This window comes from Lissotriton vulgaris, chromosome 7, assembly GCF_964263255.1.
Source record: "Lissotriton vulgaris chromosome 7, aLisVul1.2, whole genome shotgun sequence".
NCBI classification, from domain to species: domain Eukaryota; kingdom Metazoa; phylum Chordata; class Amphibia; order Caudata; family Salamandridae; genus Lissotriton; species Lissotriton vulgaris.
In genome coordinates, this window is record NC_141695.1 from 851,662,095 (window position 1) to 851,668,798 (window position 6,704).

At 59.3% G+C, this 6,704-nt stretch overlaps 1 pseudogene; it reads right to left on the reverse strand.

Annotated features, from left to right (window-relative positions):
* Positions 1-250, reverse strand: part of LOC147702554 (18S ribosomal RNA) — a 2,155-nt pseudogene extending 1,905 nt beyond the window's left edge.
* Between the last annotated feature and the right edge of the window lie 6,454 nt (positions 251-6,704).

Consider the following 6,704-nt stretch of genomic DNA (forward strand, 5'->3'; position numbering starts at 1 on the left):
ACCAAAGCGGCCGGGGTGAGCCCGGATTGGTCTTGGTCTGATAAATGCACGCATCCCGGGAGGTCAGCGCACATCAGCATGTATTAGCTCTAGAATTACCACAGTTATCCAAGTAACAGATGGAGCGATCAAAGGAGCCATAACTGATTTAATGAGCCATTCGCAGTTTCACTGTACCGGCCTGTGTACTTACACGTGCATGGCTTAATCTTTGAGACAAGCATATGCTACTGGCAGGATCAATCAGGTAGCCGCACCTGACGACAGGGTGGGAGCCGCGTGCCCATCTCCCTGACCGGCAACCTTCATGCAACCCTCCGTCTCTCGGAAGCCTGTCAGGGTAAGGAGCCCACCCACCTGGGCGAGAGGGCTCACTGGAGGGGTGTGGAGAGGTGCGCCGGTCACATGGGCACCGGCAGGCCAAGGCGCAGCCTGAGTGAGACGCAGGGGTGCCGGAGCCTGGGGGCAGCGGCACCCCTCGGAACAGGCGTTCCGAGCTGCTGTGGAAACGTGCTGGGCAGAGTGGGGAAACAGCGTGGCACACAGGGCCCACAGACCTGCCGGCCAGGCAGCATCCGAGGGCCTGGCACCACCTGGCCCCTTCCGCTCGAAGTAGACCACTGGGGGCCACAAGCTGCCAGGGCCGCTCAGCCTTCGCTCTGCTGGGTAGGGTGAACAACCTAACCGCCATGCGGCAGGCTTTCCCTAGAGTCAGACAGTCCATGCAGGGTGGAAGCTCTTTGCTTGAAACAGCCGAGGCTGGCCAAGCAGTCCATCCCTAAACAGACCGAGAGTGCCCAATCGATCAGAGTACAGCCGGGGCATCCCCTGGCAGGCCACCCTGCACAGGGGGGGTACACTGGCTTAGCATCCCCTGCATGCCTGCTGCCGGTGCACGCAGACTCCGAGAACAAAAGACCATCGGCAAGAGGCCCGAGAGGCAGGTGCGTCCCCGGGCCCCTGGGGGCCCCAGCAGGCGGGCCCCAGGTCTGCCTTCCCCCTCTCAGCATGGCCGGACCTCACGGAGGTCTGTCTGAGCAAACTCGGAGAAAAAGGACCATCGGCAAGGGGCTTAGAGGCAGGAGCGTCCCGGGCCCCGGGGCTGCCTTCCCCCTCTCAGCATGGCCAGACCTCACGGAGGTCTGTCTGAGCAAACTGAGAGAAAAACAACCATCTGCAAGGGGCTGAGAGGCAGGAGCGTCCCCGGGCCCCTGGGGGCCCTGTGGGCGGGCCCCGGGGCTGGCTTCCCCCACTCAGCATGGCCGGACCTCACGGAGGTCTGCCTGAGCATACTCGGAGAAAAACGACCATCGGCAAGGAGCTGAGAGGCAGGAGCGGCCCCGGGCCCCTGGCTGCCTTCCCCCTCTCAGCATGGCCGGACCTCACGGAGGACTGCCTGAGAAAACTCTGAGAAAAAGGACCATCGGCAAGGGACTGAGAGGCAAGAGCATCCCCGGGCCCCTGGGGGCGGGCCCCAGGGCTGCCTTCTCCCTCTCAGCATGGGCAGACCTCACAGAGGTCTGCCTGAGCAAACTCGGAGAAAAACGACCATCTGCAAGGAGCTGAGAGGCAGGAGCGTCCCTGGGCCCTGGCAGGCGGGCCCCGGGGCTGCCTTCCCCCTCTCAGCATGGCCGAACCTCACGGGGGAGTGCCTGAGAAGACTCGGAGAAAAAGGACCATCGGCAAGGGGCTGAGAGGCAGGAGCGTACCCAGGCCCCTGGAGGCCCCGGCGGGCAGGCCCCAGGACTGCCTTCCCCTTATTCAGAATCGCCGGAGGTCTGACTGACCCTCTCCCTAGTAATCCGGTGGAGAATTACCCCCCTTTCTTGTAGTCCATTCCCTCGAGTTGACAGAGGGGACCCAAGGCGCGAAAGTATCCGACCTCCTGGACCCCTCGCTGGGATCCGGGAAGCAAATGGCACCTCTCGGGACTTCCAGGGAAGCCCGGCCATCTGGTTGCCCCATAGGAATGCATTGAGGGCGACCAGATGGCCGAGGGGATCTGGGCGTCCAGATGGCCGGGCATGAAAGGGAAGCCATCTGGACACCCTGTGTCCCAACGAAGGAGTGAGCGGGCGCCGGGGCACGGCGGACCGGAGGCCTGGGGCCCCAGCTGGGCCCCAGCCATGGAGGCTTCAAGGGGGTCCCGACAGGCCCTCCGGCCCGGGGCCCGCGCATACCTTGACAAGCAGGGGAGGCTTGCCCGGGCACAACGGAACCCCGTCCAGGGCCTTTGGCAGTGCGGCAGGCCCGGGGACAGGGTCCGGGGTCTGCCGGGGCCCCTGGACCCAGCCGGGGCTCCCAGGCCTGGAAGCGAAGGGGAAGCCTCCCCGGGCCTGCCAGACACCATCCCGGGCACCCTGCCACGCGGCAGGATCCAGGACGGAGCCCCGAGTGGGGAGGCCGCCCTCCCCAGGGCCCCTGAGGGGCCTTCAGGGGCCCCGGATGGAGCTCCTGCACCAAGACAATCAAGGGGAGACTCCCCGGGTACAACGGAACGCCGGCCCGGGCCTTTGGCAGTGTGGTAGGCCGGGGGACAGGGCCCAGGGATGGAGCACCCACCCGGGTCCCGGCCGGGCCCCTGGAGCTAGTAAGGGGGCCCTCTAGGCACGGAGGTGCAGGGTACACCTCCCCGGGCCCTCCCGGACCCCGTCCAGGGCATCCTGCCATGTGGCAGGACAGAGGACGGACTCAGGGCTGGGGCGGCATCCTGGCCCAGCCAGCTGCCGGCTGAGGACTGCTAGGCCGTGAGGGGTCCCAGAGTACCTTGTCCCTAGTAATCCGGAGGAAGGCCACCCCTCTTTCTGGGAACAAGTGCGCACCGCGAGGCTCAGGGGACCCAAGGCGCGAAAGTACCCGACCTCCTGGAGCCCTCGCTGGGATCCGGGAGGCGAATGGCACCTAATCGGGACTTCCAGGGAAGTCCGGCCATCTGGTTGCCCCATAAGAAAGTATTGCGGGCGACCAGATGGCCGAGGGGAGAGGGCTGACCAGATGGCCGGGACCAAAAGGACTCCCCATCTGCCCATCCCGAGGCCTTCGTGGTAGGGCTCCCGCCTGCCCACGCTCCAGGGCTCCGGGGCTCCAGGGACTGCAGGGCTCCGGGGCTGCAGGGCTCCGGGGCTGCAGGGCTCCGGGGCTGCAGGGCTCTGGGGCTGCTGGGTTGCAGGGCCCGGGACCCATGGAGCCCGTCCCGGGTACTTTGCCACGCTGCGGGCCGGAGGAGGGAGCCCCAGACGCTGGGAGGTGTTGCCCGGGAACACAGCCGATCTGGTCCCCGGCAGGGAACCACCAGGCCCAAGAGGGTGTCCGGGCATACCCTTGCCCCTAGTAATCCGGAGGAAAATTACCCCCATTTCTTGTAATCCGTGCACTCGAGGGGACCCAGGGCGCAAATGTGCCCGACCTCCTGGAGCCCTGCCTGGGATCCGGGATGCGAATGGCACCTCATTGGGACTTCCAGGAAAGCCCGGCCATCTGGTTGCCCCATAGGAAAGTATTGGGCACGACCAGATGGCCGAGGCGAGAGGGGCGACCAGATGGCCGGGACCGAAATTACGCCAATCTGCTTGCCCTGAGCCTCCGCGGAGGGCTCCCGCCTGCCCTTGCAGGGCTCCCGCCTGCCCTTGCAGGGCTCCGGGGCTGCAGGGCTCCGGGGCTGCGGGGCTCCGGGGCTGCGGGGCTGCAGGGCTGCGGGGCTGCAGGGCTCCGGGGCTGCAGGGCTCCGGGGCTGCAGGGCTCCGGGGCTGCAGGGCTCCGGGGCTGCAGGGCTCCGGGCTGCAGGGCTCCGGGGCTGCAGGGCTCCGGGGCTGCAGGGCTCCGGGGCTGCAGGGCTCCGGGGCTGCAGGGCTCTGGGGCTGCAGGGCTCTGGGGCTGCAGGGCTCCGGGGCTGCAGGGCTCCGGGGCTCGGGGACTGCGGGGCTCGGGGGCTCCGGAACTGCAGGGCTCCGGGACTGCAGGGCTCCGGGACTGCAGGGCTCCGGGACTGCAGGGCTCTGGGGGCTGCAGGGCTCGGGGACTGCAGGGCTCCGGGGCTGCAGGGCTCCGGGCTGCAGGGCTCCGGGGCTGCAGGGCTCCGGGGCTGCAGGGCTCCGGGGCTGCAGGGCTCCGGGGCTGCAGGGCTCTGGGGCTGCAGGGCTCTGGGGCTGCAGGGCTCTGGGGCTGCGGGGCTCTGGGGCTGCAGGGCTCTGGGGCTGCAGGGCTCTGGGGCTGCAGGGCTCCGGGGCTGCAGGGCTCCGGGGCTCGGGGACTGCGGGGCTCGGGGGCTCCGGAACTGCAGGGCTCTGGGACTGCAGGGCTCCGGGACTGCAGGGCTCCGGGACTGCAGGGCTCTGGGGGCTGCAGGGCTCGGGGACTGCAGGGCTCCGGGGCTGCAGGGCTCCCGGGCTCCAACCGGCCCTGGGAGATCAGGGAGTCTGCCCAGGCACAAGGGACCCCTGTCCCGGACACACGGACCCTCTGGACGTGCCCTCGTTTTCCGCTTTTTTTCTCCTCAAAATTCTGCGTAGTGTGCGTAGTGGCACTACGCCCAGCCCTAGAAAATAGCCTTTGGGAGTTCTAATGCATTGTACAATTTTTACTTGTGCAGTTTTTCACTTTTTTTCAGAAAATTAATGTTTCCCTCATCTGCCTATGGTTCCTGTACATACAAGTCATGTTGAAAAGGTCTGCATTCTCCACATCAGCATATTCAATTAACTTATGAGCGTGTTATCTTGGTTGTGACTGGTAAGTGAGTGTATGTCTGTTTGTGTGTGCACTTTGGGTTTGACTAGTTACTACATTAATGTGGTGGTACCAAGGAAAAGTCCTGGTTTGCCCTTCACATGCTCTCCCTGTGAAACAATAAATATATCAAATATACAGTCTTGTATATTCTGTGTATAGAAGTGCATACTGTGTGTTGATTACCTTAGAAGACCCCACTTTCCTTTGCTAATATCAGACCTAAAGCAAAACCAAAGGGGATGATGGACGGAGGGTTGAACATTACCTCATGGGAACAGTCCAGCCTGAACTGCCAAGCCATGTCTTCCCTGGACCGGAAACAAGCATCCTGGGACTGGTTTCTGGTTGATCAGCCGACATCAGCCAGGCTAGCTTGAATCCAGTGGCAAAGTGAGCAAGGGACCCACGTCTGGCCATACCCTGCCAACTTAGGGCGAACAAAGCAAAACCAAAGGGGATGATGGACGAAGTTGAACATTGCAAGCACTCACCCCAGTCAAATGGCCATGGAAGACATGGCTTGGCAGTTCGGGCTGGACTGTTCCCATGAGGCACAGGGTCAGACTGGCTTGGCAGTTCGGGCTGGACTGTTCCCATGAGGCACAGGGTCAGACTGATATGCTTATGGCCATGTCTGAACTGGGGTGGCAGAGTGAGCTAAAGAATGATGATGGATTAAATCCAGATCAGTTGACTCTGGGTCAGTGCTTGCATTGTTCAACACTCCGTCCACGCAGAGGCTTCAGTTACTCTTTCAGTGGTGGACACAGTATATGCAGACCTTTAATTTCTTGCATTATCTCTTAAGCAAGACCATCTACAAAAAATACATTAGCACAATTTTCCAGCGATGCAACCTTGATGTCTGGGCAAAGCTTTGTGCAGAATTCTGTCGCATGTATACAATCCTGGTCATCTTGCTGGAAGACAAAGACAATAATGTGGCAACATTCAAAGATCTTCACCTTTTTATGCATATGCTGGTAGTAGCAATCGAGTTCATTGCACAGTATGTAAGTGTGGCATTTGCCAAATGTGTTTTACATCTCGTTAAACAAATTCAGTTGAATGGGGTACAAATAAGGCCACAGGATGCCCCAACCAAATATTAGATTGTTCCATAGCCACTTCTGCAACAGCTGAATCAAAGAAAGCTGAGAAATAAGTAAATGGGTGCTGTTGATCACCATGACGTTGTCAGCAACGACAAAGAACACCCCTCTCTCTTAGCACAATAGAGGCAAAATTTCACATCAATTCAATAGTTTATTGTATATGATTACTTAAAATCGTTACAATTTAAAATATTTAGAAATACATGATTGGTAAAAAAAGCTCCAACTAAATACCACTTAATAGCAACGAGCTATGCAATTTTAAAAATCGGAGCAACATTAATGATGCACATAAGATGTTAACTAAAATTTCTTATTTTTTTATTTGCACATATACTTTTAATGCTTTCGATGTAATTTTGATCATTGAACACCTGTTGGGGGAAGACTTCAACAATTGTTCTTCATTTGGCTGTCGATAACCTCAGACAAATGGGTACTAGACATTATCCGACATCGTTATTGCCTGGAGCTCACCGGCAATCCTGCCAATATTTCACCTTGTGCTCTCAAACTCTCATCAGAGCGCCTACTGCTCCTCAAAAAAGAGGTACAAGCTCTTTTAACAAAGGAAGCCATAGAACCAGTTCCATTATGGCACCAAGGTTCAGGAGTTTACTCTCTATACTTTCTAATCCCCAAAAAGGACGGCTCCTTAAGACCAATTTTGGACCTAAGAATGTTAAACCTGTACATACTGTCAGAATATTTCCATATGGTTACGCTTCAACAAGTGCTTCCACTTATACAGCAAGGCGATTTTATGTCCACACTGGACTTAAGACACGTACTTTCGCATCCTGGTTCACCTAGCACATCGCAAATATCTCAGATTTGTAATAGCAGGAAACACTATCAGTT